We start from the raw sequence: 25,191 nt of genomic DNA on the forward strand, positions 1-25,191 counted from the left end.
TTTATATATATATATATAATATTTATTTTATATTTATCACTACTTCTTATATCTTATATATCTCTTATATGTATATTATATATATCTACTACTCTTATAAAAAACAGAGTTGGTGATGATGGTGTGCCTGCCATCCTGCAATATAGGTCGTCCAATTTATATCTGACGGATCACTACTACAGGTTGCTGCTAACGCGACACTACGATCAGAGACCCTTTGATGAAACTTTGTGCGATGCATTAATCACAAATGGTGGTGTAAAAAACCCGTCAAAAAGGTGCAAAACATTTTGCGATGATAGATGCATCAAACATGGTTTAGATTTTAGTTGCGTGTGCGATGCAGGGCATACGGTTTAGTTCAATTAATTGTTTGCAATGTGGCAGAACAAAATAAACGGGCAGCCAGATGAAGGCGTGTGTGATATGCAGCTTACGGTTCACTCGGATGAACTATTTGTGATTAGGCAACACAACAGAAACTGTCAGCCAAATCAAGGTGTGTGCGATATACGGCATACAGTTCACTCGGATGAACTATTTTTGATTAGGCAACGCAACAGAAATGGTTCAACCAGATCAAGGTGTGTGCAATGGAGGGCATACTGTTCATTCCGATAAACTATTTGTGTTGAGCCAAGAGAACATAAATGTTTCACGTAAACAAGATGTGTGTAATATGCAGCAAACATCCAATTACATAGGTGGCTAGTACACACATGACATTTCCACACACCAAAGTAAACTATTACATGCATAATTAACTAGGATAAATGATCATCTGATCATCATCTACTTCTTGTGCTAGCTCGATGTTCCTTCTATTCTAAGTTTCCACTAATTGATGGCATTTTATGAACACGCCACCGTTTCCTGCCATTTCCTCACCGGTTTCTCGCCACCCAGCGATATTGCTCATAAACCTAGGCGGTGCGTGACGCACAGAGGCAACAGGCGCAGCCTGTAGCACATCCACCTTTTCCAAGCATGTCAACCCACCAAAGCGTCACCTCTGCCATCAACCTCGTCGACAAGGAAAATGAGCGTGCTACCCGGCAACGCGATGGACGACGTCGTGATGCACGTCATCGCTAGGGTTGAGCAGACCCTTGGTGCATGGCACTTCAGCACAGCTGATCAGGATAGGCATGTCAGCGCCGAGAGGCTGCAGCTCGCCGCACATCATGATCGATGGCGCTCCGCAGAGCAAGCTAGGCGCGTCCGCACCAATAGGCTTTGGCTCGCCGCACGGCGAAACTGTTGGAGAGCCGTAGAGTGAGAGGCGTGGAATGCCACACGGTAAGAGCGGATCCATCGGCGATTGCATGCTGTCGATAGGGCATCGTTGCTGGGTACACGTCCCGTCAGTATCCCCATTCCTCGCCAGGAGTGGGCAAAGGCCCTCTGCGCCATACTTGCACCAGAGGCCGACCGCGCCGTACTTGCATCGGATGCCCGCCGCGCCGTTCGCATGGGTCGCATCGTTCGCCTTGTCCGCGGCCCGCTACATGCCAACGCGCTGGTCGGTATGCTCGATCGCCTCCTTGGCCCAGGTGTCCACTTGGCGCACTAGAGGAACATGGCCATCGCATCCTCCAGCTGGTGATCTCCGATGAAATAGGCAACTTGGAGCTTGATACGTCCCCAACGTATCTATAATTTTTTATTGTTCCATGCTATTATATTATCTATTTTGGATGTTTTATATGCATTAATATGCTATTTTATATGATTTTTGGGACTAACCTATTAACCTGGAGCCCTGTGCGAGTTCCTGTTTTTCCCTTATTTTAGAGTTTTGCAGAAAAGGAATACCAAACGGAATAAAACTTTCACGACAATTTTTCTTGGACCGAAAGACACCTAGCAGACTTGGAGTGCAAGTAAGATGAGCCACGAGGCGTCCACAAATGTTGAGGGTGCGCCTAGGGGGTAGGGCATGCCCCCCGACCTTCTAGGCCCCTCGGTGACCCCCTCACCTATATCTTCCTCCTATATATTCTCAAATACCCTGGAAACTTCCAGGAGAGCCACGATACCACTTTTCCACCGCCGCAACCTTCCGTACCCGTGAGATCCATCTAGGGACCTTTTCCAGCATCCTGCTGGAGGGGATTCGATCACGGAGGGCTTCTACATCAACACCATTTCCTCTCCGATGAAGCGTGAGTAGTTTAGCACAGACCTATGGGTCCATAGCTAGTAGGAAGATGGCTTCTTCTTTCTCTTTGACTATTAATACCATGTTCTCCTCGATGTTCTTGGAGATCTATTCGATGTAATACTCTTTTGCGTTGTGTTTGCCGAGATCCGATGAATTGTGGATTTATGATCAGCTTAACTATGAATATTATTTGAATCTCCTCTGAATTCTTATATGCAAGATTTGATATGTTTGCAAGTCTCTTCGAACTATCGATTTGGTTTAGCCAACTAGATTGGTTTTTCTTGCAATGGGAGAAGTGCTTAGCTTTGGATTTAATCTTGCGACATCATTTCCCAGTGACAGTAGGGGCAGCAAGGCACACATTGTATTGTTGACATCGAGGATAAAAAGATGGGGTTTTCATCATATTTCTTAAGTTAATCCCGCTACATCATGTCATCTTACTTAATGCATTACTCTATTCTTATGAACGTAATACTCTAGATGCAGGCAGGAGTCGGTCGATGTGTAGAGTAATAGTAGTAGATGCAGAATCATTTCGGTCTACTTGACACGGACGTGATGCCTATATTCATGATCATTGACTTAGATATCTTCATAACTTTGCACTTTTCTATCAATTGCTCGTCAGTAATTTGTTCACCCACCGTATTAATTTCTATCTTGAGAGAAGCCTCTAGTGAAACCTATGCCCCGGGTCTATTTTCCATCGTATAAGTTTTCGATCTATAATTTTAGTTTCCAATTTACTTTCTTTGCAATCTTTTACTTTCCGTTCCATAAACCAAAAATACCAAAAATATTATTTTACCGTTTATCCATCTATATCAGATCTCACTTTGCAGATAACCGTGAAGGGATTGACAACCCCTTTGTCGCGTTGGGTGCAAGTTGGCATTTGTTTGTGCAGGTATTCGGTGGCTTGTTGCGTTGTCTCCTACTAGATTGATACCTTGGTTCTCAAAATTGAGGGAAATGCTTACTCTATTTTGCTGCATCACCCTTTCCTCTTCAAGGGAAAAACCAACACAAGCTCAAGAGGTAGCAGGAAGGGTTTCTGGTGCCGTTGCCGGGGAGATCTACGCCAAGCCGAAACATACCAACTACCCATCATAAACTCTCATCCCTCGCATTACATTATCGCCATTCGCCTCTCATTTTCCTATCCCCCACTTCTAAAATGATTTTCGAAAAGATTTGCCTTTTCTTCGCCTTCTTTCCGTATGTCTTTTTGTTTGTGTTTCCTTGTGCCTTCTATTTGCTTGCATCTTTGCTTACTAAAAATGTATTGATAAGGATCCACTTAAAGTTTTCCACTTGGATCATCTTCGATCTATATGTGCTCATGCTGAAACCCCAACTAGTTTAGTTGCGGGAAAATCTTTAGATGAGCATGCTCATTTTGTGCATCACTGTTTGTCTGGAAAAGGGAGACTCTTATGGAATCAAATAAACAGTTTGCTATGCTATGCTTGGAATCTTTGCAAAATTTTTGATTTTGTTCCTCTAAGAACCATAAAAAACACCTTCCCTACCTATGTGAGTTTAATGATAATGAAATTTTATCTTAATATGAAAAGGGTGTTTACAGTTACTATGATATTGAACAAATTGAAGAATTTGTTGCTTTTAAGGGTGCTTATGAAGTTGCTTCTTTGATTGAAAAATATGATATTACTCTCTACAAATCTGAAAATTTGGACATACCTAAATATTGCTATGAATACTATGCTCACAATGCCTATGTCAAAGAATTTATTGAGAGAATGACCGTTGCTTTGGAAGAAAATAATGATATGCATGAATCTATAGATAATTATGATTTCGATGATTTGATTGAGATACCCTCCCTTGATGAGTGTGATGCTTTCTAGTCTTGTGGCCATGATGCCAATGTTTATGGAGATGAATTTGCAATAGTTCCTTATGTTAAACATGAGATTGTTGCTATCGCACCCATACTTGATAGATCCTTGAATCAAAAGCATGATTGCAATGCTGTTAATATAAATCCTATTAATGGCAGTTGTCCTAAGGATATGCAAAACCCTAAGCTTGGGAATGCTAATTTTGCTATGTCTACTACTTATTGCAATGATCATGATTGGGGTGATTCTTTTTATGATCTTGAAAATTTATTTAAGCCCCATGATGGATATGAGATTGTTAATAAAGTTTGCAATAATATTGAAAGTGGGTTTGGAAGAGTGTGGACTTTAGGTCTCACGTATTTCGAGAATGTTCAATCTTATGAATTTTTTGATAAAAGTGGGTTTGGGGAGGTCTTGACTTTAGTTAATGTTAATCCCACTATTTTGGAAGAGTGTCAACTTTGCATGCATGAGGATCATGTTGAGAAAATTTTATGTGATAGCTGTATTGTTGAATTTGATTACTATCCTGCATGTAATTATTATGAGAGAGGAAAATATGGTTGTAGAAATTTTGATGTTACATGTAATTATTATGAGAGAGGAAAATATCGGTCTTCGAACATATTTCTGATTACATAACTATTTGCCGCGTATCACACACATCTTGTTATATTCAACTGTTTATGTTATCTTGTCTCAATGCAAACAGTTCATCAGCGTGAACCGCATGCCATATATCGCACACACCTTGATCTGGTTGACCATTTCTTTTGTGTTGCCTAATCACAAACAGTTCATCCGAGTGAACCGTATGCTGTATATCGCACACACCTTCATCTGGCTGCCCATTTCTTTTGTTCCTCCTCATTGCAAACAGTTAATTGAACTGAACCGTATGCCCTGCATCACACACGCAACTAAAATCTGAACCGTGTTTGATGGCTCCGCCATCGCAAACATTTTGCACCTTTTTGACAGTTTTTACACCACCGTTTGCGATTAATGCATCGCACACAGTTTCGTCGAAGGGTCTCTGATCGTAGTGTCACGTTAGCAACATCATGCAGTAGTGCACCATCTTTGCAAATAGTGGGGAGCGACAACGTACATTCTTGTTAAATCGAGCATCATCTCCCTCGGCATCATCTTCAGTTGCATTGCTCCTACTAGACTTCTTCCTCTGTGTAAAGGGAAATGCAGTCCACATTAGAAGATTAGCCATAAAAAGAGACAAAGAAACACAGATACAATAAGAATGAAGGAAACAAATGTAGTCCAGTTAAACAAACCTTTGGAACAACCTCCGCCTCCCCACCAGAGTCAGCACCAACACCTTCATCGCCATCATCACGGGGACGCTTGGGTTGACTCTTAGATGAATCACAGTCTTTGCGTCTACTAGTATGAACATCCCTCAAAAAATCAGCAAGCACAAAGTCATCATCATCAGAGTTGGGACCTTCACTCACATGTGGTCGCTTGCGTTGAGGATCCTTTGCACCAGCTTTAGCAGTTCTCTTACCAAGATTCTTGTTCATGCAAGCAACACGTGGACTCCGCCGAGGAGTGCCACCTTCCTCAGCAACATAACTCAGTCTCTTCAATTGCAAAGCAGGCTGCTTGACTTTGACAAATTTGGCACCCTTGGCACCATCTGCAGCTCTCCTCTTCTTCTTCTTCTTCTTCTTCTTCTTCTTCTTCTTCTTCTTCTTCTTCTTCTTCTTCTTCTTCTCCTTCTCCGCATACTCTTTTGAGTCACTTTCAAACCTCAACTTCTTCTTGCTTTGCTTCAATTCATGTGCACGAAGCTGTTCTGAGACCATCCACTCCTGTGTAACTTCCTCTGTACCATTAGCAGACTGTGATTATGTTTCAGACAAGACAGGGTATCTCTGGTCAAAGCTCACACCAACATCACCCTCTGCAAAATAATGGTCAATCAATTGAGTAACCTCCTCAAACCCAGGCGCCCCAGCATGAAAAATAAACACTACTTCAAAATGAAGTATAACTATGGTCATTAAAAAGTGCACAAAAAGAAGAAATGGAGTACACTTATACATATAAATGCAGTGCAGCAATCATAAGCTAAATAAAAATTAATGTAGTCCATATATCAATGTAATGGAGTACACACATATGTATACAAAAAACCCAAATAAAACAACAGTGCAGTTCACACATACATATAGTGGAGTTCACATAAAAAATAGCAGGTATTTATAAGAACAATCCATTTCAAAACTCACAGGACACATATGAAATTTACAACAGAAATAGGGATACAACCAAATTTGCAAATTAAAAAAAACAGAAAAAACAAACACATACCAGAAGGAAGGGCCACACTTATGGGAGAAGATTCAATTGGTGAATTCAATTGATGTCCTGCCTCACCACCATGATCCTTACCACCAGGACAACGAGAGCCAATTGGTGTATCATTATGACCACTTCGATCACCTACAGGATTCAATAAAAACCAGAAATATAAATTACAAGACATCACATGACAAATAATGCGAAGGAACGCTGACAACTAACACAACATACACAAATCTGCAGGATGAACTAGGAAACTAGATGAACATGATAGAAAATAAACAAGGCCAAAGTAAGCAGTCCACATACCTTGAACTCCTCCTTATGCTCTGCTTGGCGAAAACATGGCATTTGCCTGCAGCACAAGGACGAAGTGACAGATATGAGCAACAAAATTGATGAAATCTGATGAAACCCTAGATGCACCTTGCTCTGCCTACAGAGCATAGATGAGTACCGACTTCAAATCGAGATCAAATCGCCTGGTTACGAAAAAAATACATAAGCAAAAACCGCAGCAGCCACTATGAGGATCACAAAACTACATCAGGGGATGATCAACACCGAGGGCACGGGAAATGTACCACAAAAAGGGGATGAACGTCGGCAGTGGGGGCAGGGGCGGGAACGGACGGGAAAGGGCTGGGGGAGCGGAGCGAGAAGGGCTGGCGGAGCGCACGGGGACGCGGAATGTAGGAATAAGGACCTCTTGAGGACGGTGGTTAAGCGGGTGATGGCGATTGCTGCGGGTGACGGCGGTTTTGCTCGAGGGAGAGATGCTTCGGGAGCCGCTGCAAGAGAAGGGAGAGGTTTCTTCCCGATCTCTCCTATGAGCGGAGCTGTGGGATCGCTTGGGAGGGCCACGAGTGAGGCCCGTGTGGGAAAGAGTTACATAAAATGGGCTGGCCCAAAATGGCCTGGCTAAATAAGACACACCAGATCGAAACAAAGAAGTTAGTACCATATGCAGTTCGCTGTGAAGAAAAATGAAGTTCAGATAGTCAAACAAATAAATACATGCAGTTCATAAAAAATTAAATTGGAAAAAAACACGCGTGTTAAGATAACGCGTCCGAAAAAAATCTACCTTCAGATAAGTGCCACAACAAAAAAAATTGCCCCCCAACCCCCCCCCCCCTCCCGTGCCAGGGGCTGCAGCAAGTACACGCAAAAACAGGTGCAGTACGGAGCTCTAGACAATGCAGTGAATTTGATTAGATGAAGCAGTGCGGTATCATGTGCAAATGCAGTTTCAGAATACATACATGGTCTAGTTCACAACGAAATACTTTTAAATTGCGGAATATACTGTACTTTTTTCCAGGGCTGTAGCAAGTACACGCAAAAACTGGCACAGTACGCACCTCTAGACAATGAAGTGGATTTTGTTAGATGAAGTAGTGCGGTATCATAAGCAATGAAGTTTCGGAAACACATATGATACATATAAACATGACAAATGCCCGTTCACACAAAACGTGGTGGTTAACAAATTTTACTGATTAAAAATAAAATAAAACCACATTCAAAAACCACGTCCGGAGACTCCGAGCGGTTCCATCGCCACAAACCCATGACCATAGGCACAACCCCAACCCACGATCTACACAACCGCATCGTCAGTGAGATCGTGCAATTCATCCGCTACAGCCATCCCCCCTTTAAATTCAGACCCCTGCCAAGGCTTTCTCATCCACAACAACACAAGTATCCATTGCGCTGCCACCAAATCGCTCCATCACACCAATCTCCATAAAAGACACGAAGCCCTACTGCCGGCGATGGGGGTCATGGCCAAGTACAAGAACGTGGAGGCGCACGGCAACACCAAGTAGCACGTCATCTACACCAATGACAAGAAGCAGATGGTGACCTCCCTCGAGCAGTACAGCGCCATCTTAGGCTGCAGTGCCACAAGATCGTCGGGATTGATCTCGAGTACAACAACGAGCCTGACGCGACGCAGAAACCCACCCTCGTCCAAATCTCCATCGACAGACTCAACCGGTGCTGCTCTTCCAACTGAGCGCCACTGAAAGGTGCACCATCTTCCACAACTTCCTCGCCGACCCCAGGAACACATTAGTTGGCTTCTCCATCGGCAGCGAGAAAACCAGGATAGAGCGTGTCAATTCGGAGGTCACCAACTTCGTCGACATCCAGAAGGAATGGAGGGTACCCGAGGCCACCAAGGAGTTGGACTCCCTTGCAGACATCGCCGTCATGCTCATCGACGACTACTATAACAACATGAAGAACAAGATCACCAGCGAAGAACACGCGTGCTAGGCCTCCCTGCCTCTGTCCATGAGGCACATCAAGTATGCGTCAAAGGACGCCTATGCAGCATACGAGATATGGAACCACATCACCCTCACCCAGGACGGGCATTGATACGTCTCCAACGCATCTATAATTTTTGATTGCTCCATGCTATATTATCTACTGTTTTGGACATTATTGGGCTTTATTATCCACTTTTAAATTATTTTTGGGACTAACCTATTAACCGGAGGCCCAGCCCAGAATTGTTGTTTTTTGCCTGTTTTAGGGTTTCCAAGAAAAGGAATATCAAAGGAGTCCAAACGGAATGAAACCTTCGGGAACGTGATTTTCTCACCGAATACAACTCACGAGACTTGGACCCTACGTCAAGCCAATTAACAGGAGGCCACGAGGTAGGGGCGCGCCTGCCCCCCCCCCAGGCGCGCCCTCCACCCTCGTGGGCCCCCTGTTGCTCCATCGATGTACTTCTTCCTCCTATATATACCCACGTACCCCCAAACGATTAGAACAAGAGCCAAAACCCTAATTCCATCGCCGTAACTTTCAGTATCCACGAGATCCCATCTTGGGGCCTGTTCCGGAGCTCCGCTAGAGGGGGCATCGATCACGGAGGGCTTCTGCATCAACACCATAGCCTCTCCGATGAAGTGTGAGTAGTTTACTTCAAACCTACGGGTCCATAGTTAGTAGCTAGATGACTTGTTCTCTCTTTTTGGATCTCAATACAATGTTCTCCCCCTATCTTGTGGAGATCTATTCGATGTAATCTTCCTTTTGCGGTGTGTTTGTTGAGATCGATGAATTGTGGGTTTATGATCAAGTCTATCTATGAATAATATTTGAATCTTCTCTGAATTCTTTTATGTATGATTGGTTATCTTTGCAAGTCTCTTCGAATTATCAATTTGGTTTGGCCTACTAGATTGATCTTTCTTGCAATGGGAGAAGTTCTTAGCTTTGGGTTCAATCTTGCGGTGTCCTTTCCCGGTGATAGTAAGGGCAACAAGGCACGTATTGTATTGTTGCCATCGAGGATAACAAGATGGGGTTTTCTTCATATTGCATGAGTCTATCCCTCTACATCATGTCATCTTGCTTAAGGCGTTACTCTATTTTTAACTTAATACTCTAGATGCATGCTGGATAGCGGTCGATGAGTGGAGTAATAGTAGTAGATGCAGGCAGGAGTCGGTCTACTTGTCTCGGACGTGATGCCTATATACATGATCATACCTAGATATTCTCATAACTATGCTCAATTCTGTCAATTGCTCAACAGTATTTTGTTCACCCACCGTAGAATACTTATGCTCTCGAGAGAAGCCACTAGTGAAACCTATGGCCTCGGGTCTATCTCTATCATATTAATCTCCTACTACTTAGTTATTTACTTTGATATTTACTTCGCCTTTATTTTACTTTGCATCTTTATCATAAAAATACCAAAAATATTATCTTATCATATCTATCAGATCTCACTCTCGTAAGTGGCCCTATAGGGATTGACAACCCCTATTTGCGTTGGTTGCGAGGATTTATTTGTTTTGTGCAGGTACGAGGGACTCACGCGTAGCCTCCTACTGGATTGATACCTTGGTTCTCAAAAACTGAGGGAAATACTTACGCTACTTTGCTGAATCATCCCTTCCTCTTCGGGGAAAACCAACGCAGTGCTAAAAGAGGTAGCAAGAAGGATTTCTGGCGCCGTTGCCGGGGAGGACTACGCAAAAGTCAACATACCAAGTACCATCACATACCCTTATCTCCGGCATTACATTATTTGCCATTCGCCTCTCGTTTTCCTCTCCCCCACTTCACCCTTGCCGTTTTATTCGCCCTCTCTCTCTCTATCCTCCCTCTCTTTCTCTATTTGCCTCTTTTTGCCCATCTCTTGTTTGCTCGTATGGTTGGAATAGTTATTTATTTATTACTAAACAGAGAACCTAAGATCTATGGATCCTCATCCACTTGCTAATCTTTTTAAGAGATCCAATTATGATGAACCAATTGCTAGTGAGTTTTGTGCACTAGATTATCTTTATGAAGTTTTGCTTGAAATTTGGAAATCTGAAAATTGTGATGAAGTACCTTATGGAGTGATTCACGATAGATCTTTGAATAAAAAGCATGATTGCAATGATTTTACTATAAACTCTCTTGATGTCAATTGTGCTAATAATATGCAAAACCCTAAGCTTGGGGATGCTAGTTTTGCTATGTCCTCTACTTGTTGCAATGATCATGATTGTGGTGATTCTTCTTATGATCTTGAAAATTTATTTAAGCCCCATGATGAATATGAGATTGATAATAGTGTTTCCAATATTATTGAAAGTGGGTTTGGAAGAGTGTCAACTTTAGGTCCCACTATTTTGGAAGAGTGTCAACTTTGCATGCATATGGACCGTGTTGAAAATATTTTGTGTGATAGCTATTTTGTTGAATTTGCTTATGATCCCACATGCAATTATTATGAGAGAGGAAAATATGGTGGTAGAAATTTTCATGTTACTGAATTACCTCTCGTTATGTTGTGATTGCTATTGTTTCTTTCCGCTTCCTTGCATATGCTAGTTTTTGCTTGCCTTGATAATTTGTTTGCCTATAAGATGCCTATACATAGGAAGTATGTTAAACTTAGATGTGTTTGTCACGTGTTTTATGATGCTCTCTTTATGCTTCAATTCTTGTTTTTCATGTGAGCATCATTAAAATTATCAATGCCTAGCTTTAAGGATTTAAAGAAAAGCGCTTGTTGGGAGACAACACAATATTTATCCTTGATGTTATTGAATAAATAATTTATTTAGCCTATGTTTTGGTTGTGCTTTTTGTGTTTAATTAGTGTTTGTGCCAAGTAGAACCGTTGGGAAGACTTGGGGAAAGTCTTGTTGAACTTGCTGTAAAAAACAGAAACTTTAGCGCTCACGAGAACTGCTTTAATTTCTATTTGGAAAGTGATATTTAGTTAATTCTTTTTCCAGATGATTAATAGATAAATTCCTCACGTCCAGAAATTTATTTTATAATTTTTGGGGTTCCAGATCTTGCGCTAGCTACAGATTACTACAGACTGTTCTGTTTTTGACAGATTCTGTTTTGCGTGTGTTGTTTGCTTATTTTGATGAATCTATGGCTATTAAATTAGTTTATAAACCATAGAGAAGTTGTAATACAGTAGGTATAACACCCATATAAATAAAGAATGAGTTCATTACAGTACCTTGAAGTGATCTTTTATTTTGTTTCGCTAACGGAGCTCACGAGATTTTCTACTTTAAGTTTTGTGTTGTGAAGTTTTCAAGTTTTGGGTAAAGATGTAATGGATTATGGAATAAGGAGTGGCAAGAGTCTAATCTTGGGGATGCCCATGGCACCCCCAAGATAATCTAAGGACACGTAAAAGCCAAAGCTTGGGGATGCCCCAGAAGGCATCCCCTCTTTCGTCTACTTCTATCGGTAACTTTACTTGGAGCTATATTTTTATTTACCACATGATATGTGTTTTGCTTGGAGCATCTTACATGATTTGAGTCTTTTCTTATTAGTTTACCACAATCATCATTGATGTACACGTCTTTTGAGAGAGCCATGCATGATTTGGAATTTGTTAGAATACTCTATGTGCTTCGCTTATATCTTTTGAGTTATATAATTTTGCTCTAGTGCTTCACTTATATCCTTTAGAGCACGATGGTGAATTTGTTTTATAGAAACTAGTGATCTCTCATGCTTCACTTAGATTATTTTGAGAGTCTTAAATAGCAAGGTAACTCCTTATGAAGACTCGAGGAAGGTGCACAACCAATCTCTCCACTGCAGGCTCACGACCGTGTATATTGAAAGCAAACATATGGCAGTATGCTTCGCAAGCAGAAAGATATCTGACAAAGTGGAAGGAATTGGGAAAACCAATGGTTATCAATAGCAGGAATCAATACGAAATAAATAAAGACATAAGAAACAGAATTATTACCTGCACTCAACAAATTTTAAAATTTCATTTCTTCTAGTTGCCACACCAAGGGCAACAAACGCTCAACATTCGACCATAGGTTGAAACCTTATGCGAGCAACATCATGGCCCTCAGTGAGATACTGGAACAAATATTTGAGCAAATTTGTCTTGTTGCACCACTCAACATTAATGTGCACTTAGAATCTTTTAAGCAGTTGTAAGCAGTGCGCCACTACCCATCGATTATCCAGCTTAACAGTACCCTTGTTCCTCACATAGTAACCCAAATCATGTCTATGATATATGATATATAGGAAAGCCTCTATCATCAAGTGATGTCTGCTCATTAAAATCTTTGGGAAATCTTTTGGAACACAATCCATCTTTCATACATGCACACTTTACTTTGTATTCTCCACATGGACCGTGAACCATAAATTAATCCATAAGAGCATAACCCAGGGCTCAACCAAAGGTTCAGGTATCTCAGCCGAAATCAAACCATCTATGAAGGAGGCCGAAGGTTCATGATTGTTCCCTATAAGCCGAATTGAAGTATGAGTATGAGTCAACCCTCTATTCTGGAATTCCACCATGTATAAATCTTGATAACCGAAAAATAGAGGAAGAGAAATAGATGGACAAAGTTAGATTATGTAAATGAAAAGATTAAAACAAAGCAGGGGAAAATCAGTATGTAAATAACTTACATGCTTGAATTCCACCATGTATAAATCAGTATGATTATGCAATTTTTTAATTACATTGGGAAATACCAAAAACACCTACTTAAGAGTTAATTTGCTGAATTTTGCCTTCTGCAACTCTCAGTAGAACTGAATATTAGAGGGGGAAATTTTAATCAAAGATAAGATGAACATGTCATTAATTTAGGTGAGCTCTTTTCTATACAGAACTGATTGCTCCAAAAAATATTATAAACCTTATATTAGTGCATAAAAAATATTATGAGGTCTATAATGAAACTGAAATAACGTGATCAAAAACTAAATTGTGTAATTAAAATGCTAGGTCTGGGGCCTAGGGAACTCACCACAAAAATGAGCTTATTCTGTTTCACCCTTGTCTCACTCTGAATCAATAGATTGAACAGTTAATCTTCATTCTTGTACCATGAAGACATACATGTTGATCATCCATGATGTATTGAAAGATAGTGATGCTTTCTTCACCAAAGAAACCAATCACGGGTAGGATAGAGAGGAAAAAACCTGTCACACAATCTACTCCAGCACAGTGGCTGCTCAGTCCTTCCTGTCAAGACCCTCTAGAAGGATTGATGAAGCGATCAAACTGTCAGTAGAAAACAAAAACAATGGGTAGTTGTCTAGTACGTACCTGTAGAGAACCCACGGAGAGAAGCACTAGGACCACGACGGGGTGTTATTTCCATTGCTCTCCCCCTTCTCCATTAATAGAACATTGATAGAACGATTACTAAAATCTTCCTGCTATGGAGGTCAAGCTGGATACAAACTCCTTTTCTGCAGCTGGACATGTTTTTTCTAAGAAAGCAGAAAAGGGTGACCAAAATGTAATATCAAACGATTACTAAAACTAAAGCATGGCTACACACATACGCAATGAACTAATCTAGTTGACAGGTAACGTGCGAGCATGATTCTTACGCTGAGATGGAGCGGATGATTGTGGGAGCTTTGCATCAGGGTGTCATCAACTTCGAGACCACAGGAGGCAGAGGCTAGTGGGAGAGCAAGCAACACGTGGCTAGAGTAAGGAGCTGCAACACACCAGAGTAGGCAGAGGCGGCTCCAGTAGAGATGTCGTGAGAGACATTGGTTGCATAATTCGCCACCACCACAACTTCTTCCCTCTGGTGCAAAATTCACAACAATGAGATCAATATTTTTAGAGTAGTAGGCCAAAGCTAGATGCACCACAGATAAGAGAGAGGGAACAACAAATTACAAGGATGGTTTTGGTATGGATTCACAGAAGAACCTAATAAAATACCATGACATCATACTGCTCAAAATTCAGAAATTCATTCAATTCATGCACTCCAGAGGATGATCCATCACTACATCGAATAAATCTACCCAAGAATGATTTTACCAACTAAAGAAGCATGTTCTAGATCAAAATTTCAGGCACGAGATGTCAAACACAGCAAACTGGCTGTTCAACCCAAATCTAAAAATGAAACACACCTCTATCGAATCTCAGGCTAGCGTACTCCTTAGCCTTGCCTAGCAAGCCCGTCGGCCAGTCAGTGGAGCCACCATCACCGGCGACTGCCTCCCTCACCCTGCGTGTGCCCCTTCTCCTTCTCCTTTCTTCCTCTGTTTCCTCTCTCCCTCGGGCCCTTCTCTTTCCTTATCTGGATGAGCAGGACGCCACTGGCACCGGAACAAGCCGCCAGATCGGTCGACGCCACGCCCGGATCTACCTGTCTTCCTCGCGCCGCCACCGCGCCTCGCATCGCCTGCCGGCCGCCTGCCCGTTCCCGCGGGTTAGGCATCTATATCGGGTTGGGGGAGGGGAGGGAGCAAGGAGGATGGTGTTGGTCGCCTCCAGTGCGAGGCGAGGTCGAGCGGCGGGGTGGCCTACGCCGGTGCCAATCGAGGCGATGCGGTGGGGGCGATGCAGCACCTGTTCGGGACCTTTTTTTTCTATCGCGAATCGTTATTTCACTTACACTCCCAACCTGTTTGGTTGGTGGGAATTAAAACTGGGGAATGGGAATTGATGGGGTATGGGACTTAAAATCCTTTGTATGGCTGGAGGGCATGGGAATTCAGAAGGGAGTGGGAAGGGGATTTAAGGAGGCCAACTCCCCTATATCTCTTCCCTGGGGTGACCTGGTAATACAAGCAGGGAATGGGAATTGACGGGAAAAAAAAGGTTAGCGTCAGTTGCGCACGTCCTGCATGGAAGAAACCTGCGAAAATCTTAGCCAATACGCTGGAATATCTTGGTAAATAAGCAGCGGCATCATTTGCCTCCAGTAAATCCGGCCACTAGCCTAACAGCCCGATCAGCAAAAGTGATGCCATGTACGAAAGCTCACGTGGGCTGCTTCTTTCAATCAAATTCTTGGAAACTCTGTGCTGCTTGTCTCATCTAACCGGATAGCATAATTCTTTTGCGTGCATCTTATCTGACTATGCCAAAAAAAAATCCTGGTTTCTTGTTGTTTTTCTCTTCACATCAATCCAGATCTATTCCCCTCTTTTATTTTCATTTTTATTTCTCTTACCATTGCAGACCTAGATACAAGGTCTGGTTCAGCCAGGTTGGTAACAAATCTCAAATTTCCCAAGCAACTCCCAGCACGCACCAAACGTGGGATTGGGACTACTAGTCCACTTCCCAAGTTTAATCCCTCCAATAAACTCCCTTCTAAAATTCCCACTCCCATTCCCTGGAACTGCCAAACACGTTGTCCGTTTGGATGTAGACATTGGGAGGCTTGGTATTGAATTGGAGCAATGCCAAATCACACAGGACATTGATATTGATATTGAACGTGAATTCTGCTGTTTGGATGTCAAGTAATTGGGACTTGGCATTCGGAGAGGGTGGTTCAATTCCATGGCTTCTTTGGATGGTCATAAGTTGCATTGGAATTGCTCATTTGTTACTGGATCTACATTGTACATTGTTCTATTGATTGAAACTAAATTTTATACAGAAAATGATCTGACAGTATGCAACTGCACAATAATTAAGTAATTAGGCATCCTAGGCATCCATCACTTGTACAGCATATCAATCTACCTCAGGTGAAAATTGCACTACTAATCCAGATCTACATGACAAGTGAAGATACGTACCTTGAATCGGGTTGCTGATGGGGATCCATAGTTCCATACACCCACCGAATTTGGGATTAGAGGGGAATTTTAGGGATTAGGGTTCTGACCAAGGGGAGGGGGCGGCTGCCATGGGGATTCAGGCGCTTGAAGGGAGGGGACGCTCGCCATGGTAGGCAAGAGGTAGCCGCCACCGCCGCAGGGTGGGACCTCCTCGGACCTCGGTCGCCATGACGGGGAACAACGGACAGGGGGGCGTTCTCCATGGCGGGTAAGAAGAAGACTTGGTGTGGATCGACCTTCGTTGGGAGAAGTCAGTCGCCTGCGCCGCCGTCTCCTGAGTCGCGTCGCTTCTCCTCTCCAGCGCCTGTTTCTTTTCCTCGAGCGGGACGAAGCGGTAAGTGGGGCAGGGGGCTGCGCGCTACCGAATACCAAGGAAACCCGAGCGGTGAGGCTCCGAATTGGAGAAGGGGAGGCACGTGTGTTGCCGCGGATGGGCCAATATCTTGGTCTGTTTCCTGGTCTGAATACCAAGACCATCTGAACAATGGCATTCGGGTCTAACCAATGCCAATATCAAATTCAGAGGCCCAATGTCTACATCCGAACGAGGCGTTAGGGACGTGAGTGCAGGCTGAATACCTAAAACCGTGATTCCAAATTAGTACCACCTCATTTATATTACGATTTTGTCTGTACAAATCGTAAAAGCGTATTATAACATGAGAAGAAAGCGCATTGTGACGGTGAATCCGACAAAGTCAATCCGTGCTTTATTATTAGGGAAAGATATATATACACACACACACAACAATCGAACGTCGTGATGGTTCGACCATCCCGTTCGATCCCCCCGCCTCGTACGAGGCATCCCACCCTCGATGGCATGCAGTAAAAAAAAGGTTGCATCCCGCACGCACAAGAAGCCCGAAAAATCAGCACACGATCCCACACATCATGGCTCAATTTTTTTGAGAGAGAATAAACCGTCCCCACACATACACGTCCTGTCCCCACCTCTCCCTGAGCCCTCGCTCCCGATCTCGTCCCTCTCCTGCCAAATACTGTCGCCGCCAGAGAAAGGAAGGAGCGCAGTGGATTCACCGAGGAGTAGGGGGTGCCTCGCTCGCTTCTGCTGACCACCGCCACCTCCACCACCGTGACGCCGCAGCTGACGCGGTGAGTCCCAAGCCGCGGGACACTAGGCGCGGCCACCCCGTCGCAGCGACAGGAAGAGCAGGGCCGCGGGAGCCGGCGACGGCTCCGGCCCGCCCCGAACCTGACCTCCGCCCCTAGGCGAGCTCTGGGTCCGCCGCCCCGTAATCCGCTCGAGTCGTGCCTAACGCCATGGTTTATTGCAGGTGGAGGTGGAGTACGTGCCGGAGATGCCCGACCTCGGCGCCGACGACCCCCTCCCCCTCGGCGCCTTCGCGGCGGCCCCCGCTGATGAAGCTATGTACCTAGGGTAGGGTCATGGAGCTGTCCAAACTGCCCTACCCAAGGACATCTCTAGAAGAAATCACCTTTCAATCGACTTGGAAGTGTTCCACTCGACAGACTCGGAGACACTCGGCCAAGAAGCGATCACTCGACCAAGACCAAACCACTCGACGGCCAGGAGACCTAAAGTCACTCCGCACGCTAACGGCCAGTTATTAAGTAGCTTTTATGATCATCATAGCACTTTATTAAGGGCGTTACCAGTAACTAAGGGCCAGAGGGGTCCGACGAACTCTATATAAGCCACCCCCCTCCTCAGTGTAAAGGGTTCGCACCCCTGTAATTCATACACGCATAATCCAGTCGATCGCCTCCGGGCTCCGAGACGTAGGGCTATTACTTCCTCCGAGAAGGGCCTGAACTCATAAACCTCGTGTGCTTACAACTTCTCCATAGCTAAGATCTTGCCTCTCCATACTTACCCCCCTACATTACTGTCAGACTTAGAACCACGACAGTTGGCGCCCACCGTGGGGCAGGTGTTTTAGCGATTTGTTGGAGGAGTTGCAATCTTTTCCGATCCGAATCATCATGGTTTCCGGTGGAGTTTTGGTGGAGGGCCGCGAGATCCGTCTCGGCGCGCTCACGTTCATCGCCGACGACTCCGCTTGGCTTCAGGAGGCTCCGCTCGACGTGGACGCGCTCCCTGTCCGCGGGGCGACGCACTTTCGCGCGTGCGTCCGCGGCATCCTTTTGCGGCAACCGTCGACCCACTATCGGTCGGCTCCTGTGCTGTCCTCCCTCCCTGTTTCCCGCCGGCGCAAGCGCTCCGGTCGGTCGAGACTTCAGCGGTGGGTGAGACACGCGGTGGCACGCCAGTCGGCCACCCCTCAAGTCGCGGCGATCGAGCCCGACGAATCCCTCTATGGCATGTTCGATCTGTCGACTGGCTCTACAGAGACCGCATCCGAGTGCGACAACAATGATCCGGCGGCGGAGGTTCTGATAGTCGATGGACCGCCCAGTCCTCCCGGTTTTCCCCGCACCGACGGAGGCACGGGTGGAGGCGACCCATCGCGTCCCCATGAGGAATATCTCCCCGAGCCTCTCACGTCGTTGCAGAGAGAAGAACTTCGTTGCCGGAACATGGATGCGCTGCACACTCCTATCGTCGGAGAAACCCCTGAGGCTCGTGCCTTGGAGGACGCGCGCCTGGCAAACTTGGCCAAGCGCACTCGACTGGAGAACCTCCAGCGAGCATTCGACGAGCGTGCGCGACAACGGGTTCCCGAATCTAGTCGACATCAGCTCTTCCCGCCCCGGCAGGTATATCGAACTCTGATTCAGAATTTAGCAGCTGCAGCCCGTATAGCAGAGTCGATTCAGCCTTCCCAGTCGAAGGCTGGCAGAGGCTTGCTGCAGATCAGAGCGTTACTCCAGGCAGCAGGAGACCAGAATTTCGCTGTTTCTTAGTCACGGAACAGGATTCACAGCAGATCCGTTGCTGCAGACACAGTCCAGTCGGCTCATAGCCCAAGATCGCCCCCGAGGCGTGAGGGACGTGGAGACCGGCGTAATCAGCACGGGAACCATGAGCAATATGATCTCCGATTTGATCGTGATGATCGACGTCGAGTGCCCACCCCTCCCCCGAGGAGCGGGTCATATGCGCCTCGACAGCAGGATGACAGGCGCCCTCGTAGTTTTGGGTGAAGGATTCCAGTCGACTCCAGGGAGCCAGGCTTTGATGCGAGATCCATTCTCGTTCAAGGTTTGGTCAACAGGAACAGAGCTCACCGAGAAGGTCACGACAGAGACACACCTACCAGCAGCAGAGCACATGTTTCGGGGCCAGAGTGCTTTAGTAGAGCCATCAGGGCCGCTGTGATTCCTCCCAACTTTAGGTTGGCGACTGGAGTCAGCAAGTTCACTGGTGAGTCCAAGCCCGATACTTGGCTTGAAGACTACCGAGTGGCCGTCCAGATTGGCGGCGGCAATGATGAAGTGGCCATGAAGCACCTGCCTCTCATGTTGGAGGGCTCGGCCAGAGCGTGGCTGAACCAGTTAGCACCCAGCAGCATTTACACTTGGAAAGATCTCGCCCGAGTGTTTGTCACCATATTTGAAGAAACATGCAAGCGACCGGCAGGGCTGACGGAACTGCGGTCTTGCGTGCAGAAGCCGAATGAAACTTTGAGGGATTACATCCAGAGATGGATCACCTTACATCACACGGTAGAGAATGTGCCTGACCACCAAGCAGTTTGTGCCTTCAAAGAAGGCGTCAAGTACAGAGAACTAAATCTGAAATTCGGTCGGACCGGAGATATGTCTCTGAATCGGATGATGGAGATTGCCACCAAGTACGCTAATGGTGAAGATGAGGATTGACTCAGGAGTGGCAAGCTCAAGTCAGTCGTTCAAGAAACCGGAGGAAATTCCAATCGGAAACAGAAGCGGAAAGCCGAGCCAGCTGCTCCTGGGGAAGCCTTGGCTGTAACCCAAGGAAAGTTTAAAGGGAAACCCAAAGGACCTTGGAACCCCAAGAAAGTTAAAGACCAGGACGGAAATGATGTGTTGGATTTGCCATGTCTCGTCCACACCAAGAAAGATGAAGAGGGTAATTTCATTTACCCGAAACATACCACGCGACAGTGTCGACTCTTGATCCAGCAGTTCCAGGGCAAGCAGCCCAAAGATAAGGAAAAGGAGTCGGACAAAGTTGAGGACAAGGAAGATAGTGACGATGGATACCCCCAGGTCAATTCCACCCTGATGATTTTTGCTGATGTTGAAAGCAAAAGTCGACTGAAAGTTATCAACTAAGAGGTGAATATGGTTGCTCCGACGACACCCAGTTATCTGAAGTGGTCTCAGACTGCCATAACATTCGACCGGTCCGATCACCCAACGCACATTGCCACCCCTAGGAGGCAAGCTTTGGTGGTCGACCCAGTTGTTGAAGGCACTCGACTGACCAAAGTCTTGATGGATGGTGGCAGTGGTTTGAACATATTATATGCTGAGATGTTGAAAGGAATGGGCATTCCGATGTCCAGACTCAGTACCAGCAACATGAGTTTCCATGGAGTCATTCCTAGGAAGAAGGCTGAATCACTCGGCCAGATTGCTCTTGATGTGGTTTTCGGTGATTTCAAGAATTACCGCAAAGAAAAGTTGACGTTTGAAGTTGTAGACTTCCAGAGTGCCTATCACGCTATTTTTGGCAGGTCGGCTTATGCACGCTTCATGGCCCGACCATGTTATGTGTATCTCAAATTGAAGATGCCTGGCCCCAAAGGTGTGATCACTATTACGGGCAATCGGAAGAAAGCGGAAGAATGTTTTCAGAAAGGTTCAAAGATCGCTGATGCTCAGATGGCAGTGGTGGAGCTGCAGGAATACCAGAAGACTGCAGACCCGAGTGATTTGTTGCGAGCCAAGAAGCCGGCTACAGAATCAACTTTTCAGTCGTCTGGCGAAACGAAGACAGCTCACATCCACCCGACCGATCCCAGCGCTGCTCCAACTCATATCTCAACAACACTCGACTCCAAATAGGAAGAAGCACTCATCTAGTTCCTCCGTGAGAACTGGGACATTTTCGCATGGAAGCCTTCTGACATGCCGGGTGTTCCCAGGGAGCTGGCTGAGCACCGCCTAAGAGTCGACTCAAAAGTAAAACCTGTCAAGGAACATCTCTGATGGTCCGCCGTCCAGAAGAGAAAGGCTATTGGCGAGGAGGTGGCTCGGCTCTTAGCAGCGGAGTTCATCCGAGAAATCTACCACTCCGAGTGGCTCACCAACATTGTCATGGTCCCCAAGAAGGACAAGTCACTTTGCATGTGCATTGACTTTAAACATATCAATCGGGCCTGCCCGAAAGATCATTTTCCTCTCCCCCGCATCGATCAGATAGTCGACTCGACTGTGGGATGTGAGCGACTGTCTTTTTTAGACGCCTATTCCGGGTACCATCAGATCTGTCTGTATGGACCTGACAAGATCAAAACAGCTTTCATCACTCCATTCGGGTGCTTCTGTTATGTTACCATGCCGCTCGGCCTCAAGAATGCCGGAGCCACATTCATGAGGATGATTCAGAAGTGTTTGCTCACTCAAATCAGTCGGAATGTGGAAGCATACATGGATGACATTGTGGTCAAGTCATGGAAGGGTTCCGACCTGCTGGCTGACCTTGCTGAAACCTTTGCCAACCTCAGGAGGTATGATATCAAGCTTAATCCATCAAAGTGCACATTCGGAGTTCCTGGCGGAAAATTACTCAGTTTTCTCGTTTCCGAACGGGGAATCGACGCCAATCCAGAAAAAGTCGGTACTATACTCCGAATGAAAAGTCCTGTGTGAGTGCATGACGTCCAGAAGCTTACTGTTGCTTGGCCGCTTTAAGTCGATTCATATCTCGTCTCAGTGAAAAGGCATTGCCTCTTTACCGATTGATGAAGAAGTCCGACAAGTTCGAGTGGACTCCCGAAGCTGATGCAGCGTTTGCAGAGCTCAAAGCTCTGCTCTCCACCCAGCCGGTGCTTGCTGCCCCAATCAGCAAGGAGCCTTTGCTGCTTTACATCCCAACCACGGGACAAGTCGTCAGTATGGTACTTACGGTCGAGCGGGAAGAAGAAGGAAAAGCCTTCAAAGTTCAGCGCCGAGTATATTATATTTTTGAAGTTTTGACCCCGTCGAAGCAAAGATATCCTCATTATCAGAAGCTTGTATATGGGATTTATATGACCACAAAGAAAGTTGCTCACTACTTCTCTAATCATTCCATTACAGTCGTCAGTGATGCTCCATTGTCAGAGATCCTGCATAACAGAGATGCAACGGGTCGAGTGGCAAAATGGGCGGTTGAACTCCTTCCTCTAGATATCAAGTTTGAGGCAAAGAAGGCTATCAAGTCCCAGACAATAGCAGATTTCTTCGCTGAGTGGATTGAACAACGACTGCCAACTCAGGTTCACTCAGAGCATTGGACCATGTTCTTTGACGGTTCCAAAATGCTGAATGGTTCCGGTGCCGGGGTGGTTTTGGTCTCCCCCCGAGGAGATAAGCTTAGATATGTTCTTCAAATCCACTTTGATTCCTCCAATAATGAGGCGGAATATGAAGCACTTTTATATGGGTTGCGCATGGCCATTTCACTCGGTGTCCGTCGCCTCATGGTCTATGGCGACTCAGATTTGGTGGTTAATCAGGTGATGAAGGAATGGGACGTCAGAATTCCAGCCATGACTGGTTATTGCAATGCAGTGAGAAAGCTGGAGAAGAAATTCGAGGGGTTAGAGCTTCATCACATACCCCGACTGAAAAATCAAGCAGCTGATGATTTGGCAAAAATAGGTTCCAAAAGAGAAGCCATTCCCAGCAATGTGTTTTTGGAACACATCCACACACCATCAGTTCAAGAGGATCCCTTCACTGAAGAGGCCCCGCAGCCAAAAAGTGCCACGGATCCGACTGAAGTTGAAGTTCCAGCTGTGGTCGACCTGATCATGGAAGTCTTGGTCATCACTCCCGACTGGACAGTACCGTACATCGCGTACATCCTAAGGAAAGAACTCCTAGAGGACGAAGAAGAGGCTCGACAGATCGCTCGTCGATCCAAGGCCTTTACAGTCATAAAGGGACAGTTGTATAGAGAAAGCGCGACTGGAGTCAGTCAGAAGTGTATAACACCAGAAGAAGGTCAGATGATCCTTGATGATATCCACTCGGGGACCTGCGGTCATCATGCGTCCTCTCGGACCATTGTGGCTAAAGCATACCGAGCGGGATTCTACTGGCCAAGGGCCAATGAAATGGCAAAAGAGATAGTCGACAAATGTGAAGGATGTCAATATTACTCCAATATGTCGCACAAGCCCGCGTCAGCTCTGAAAACCATTCCACTCGTCTGGCCCTTCGCTGTTTGGGGGCTGGACATGGTTGGACCTCTGAAAACGGGCAGGAGCGGCTTCCCTCATGTGCTAGCAGCAGTCGACAAGTTCACCAAATGGATTTAAGCCAAGCCTATCAAGAATCTTGATGCTTGCACTGCTATCAGTTTCATCAGAGGGTTAATATTCAGATATGGAGTTCTGCACAGCATCATCACTGACAATGGGTCAAACTTCGATTCCGACAAATTCAGGGCCTTTTGCGCCTCTCAGAGCACACGAGTCGACTATGCTTCGGTCGCTCACCCTCAGTCGAATGGACAAGCGGAAAGAGCAAACGACCTAATTCTCAAAGGACTGAAACCTCGATTGATGCGCGATCTCAAGCAGGCTGCAGGTGCATGGGTCGATGAGCTTCCATCAGTTCTTTGGGGATTGAGGACGACCCCGAACCGATCGACCGGAAGAACCCCATTCTTTCTGGTCTATGGAGCCGAAGCAGTCTTGCCGAGTGACATGCTTCACAACGCCCCTCGAGTCGAGCTCTACTCTGAAGATGAAGCAGAACAAGCCCGGCAGGATGCAGTCGACCTCCTGGAAGAAGAAAGAGAAATGGCCATGGTTCGATCGACCATCTATCAGCAAGACTTGCGTCGATTCCATGCCAGAAATGTGAAGAGTCGAGCCTTCCAAGAAGGAGACTTAGTCCTCCGCGTGGATCAGCAAAAACCACACAAACTCGCTCCTACTTGGGAAGGCCCCTTCATAGTCACCAGAGTCCTCCACAATGGAGCGTACCACCTCTACAATGTCGATCGCCAGATTGATGAGCCACGAGCCTGGAATGCGGAGCTACTCCGCCCCTTTTATACTTGAATTCTCACTCGGATGAGATGTAATAAGAAAAAACTCCTATAGTTTATTTATCAAAGACAAGAGCGTTATAATTTTCCCAGTGATTGTTATTGTTTTGTTTGCGTAAGAAATCCCCCAGTGGGTGGCTTAGCTGCGAATCCGCTTCGCCTAAGTTTGTAAAAATAATTTCCTACCGAGTGGTGAGCCAGCCTCCCACTCGGGGGCTTAGCTGCGAACCCGTTTCACCTAAGTATTTAAAAATCCTACCGAGTGGAGAGCAATCCTCCCACTCGGGGGCTTAGCTGCAGTCCAGTACTCGCCTAAGTTCTCTCACTCGGAGACTTAGCTGCAGTCCGGCACTCGCCTAAGTTTGAAAAAATCCTATCGAGTGGAGAGCGATCCTCCCACTCGGGGGCTTAGCTGCAGTCCAGTACTCGCCTAAGTTCTCTCACTCGGAGACTTAGCTGCAGTCCGGTACTCGCCTAAGTTTGAAAAAATCCTACTGAGTGGAGAGCAATCCTCCACTCGGGGGCTTAGCTGCAGTCCAGTACTCGCCTAAGTTTCTCACTTGGAGACTTATCTGCAGTCCGGCACT

At 45.7% G+C, this 25,191-nt stretch overlaps 1 long non-coding RNA gene across 4 annotated transcripts; it reads right to left on the reverse strand.

Moving 5' to 3' along the window:
* Positions 1 to 12,388: 12,388 nt before the first annotated feature.
* Positions 12,389 to 16,817, reverse strand: LOC119316704. Of its 4 annotated transcripts, XR_005153204.1 has the most exons (6): positions 16,426 to 16,817; positions 14,257 to 14,462; positions 13,967 to 14,133; positions 13,662 to 13,895; positions 12,626 to 13,211; positions 12,389 to 12,533 (listed from the first exon to the last, which is right to left on the reverse strand). It is a non-coding gene; the product is annotated as an uncharacterized LOC119316704 (long non-coding RNA). The 4 variants fall into 4 exon arrangements; XR_005153201.1 differs by having other exon boundaries at positions 12,391 to 12,533; positions 13,662 to 14,133; XR_005153203.1 differs by having other exon boundaries at positions 12,392 to 12,533; positions 13,662 to 14,112.
* Between the last annotated feature and the right edge of the window lie 8,374 nt (positions 16,818 to 25,191).

This window comes from Triticum dicoccoides, chromosome 6A, assembly GCF_002162155.2.
Source record: "Triticum dicoccoides isolate Atlit2015 ecotype Zavitan chromosome 6A, WEW_v2.0, whole genome shotgun sequence".
Lineage (NCBI taxonomy): Eukaryota > Viridiplantae > Streptophyta > Magnoliopsida > Poales > Poaceae > Triticum > Triticum dicoccoides.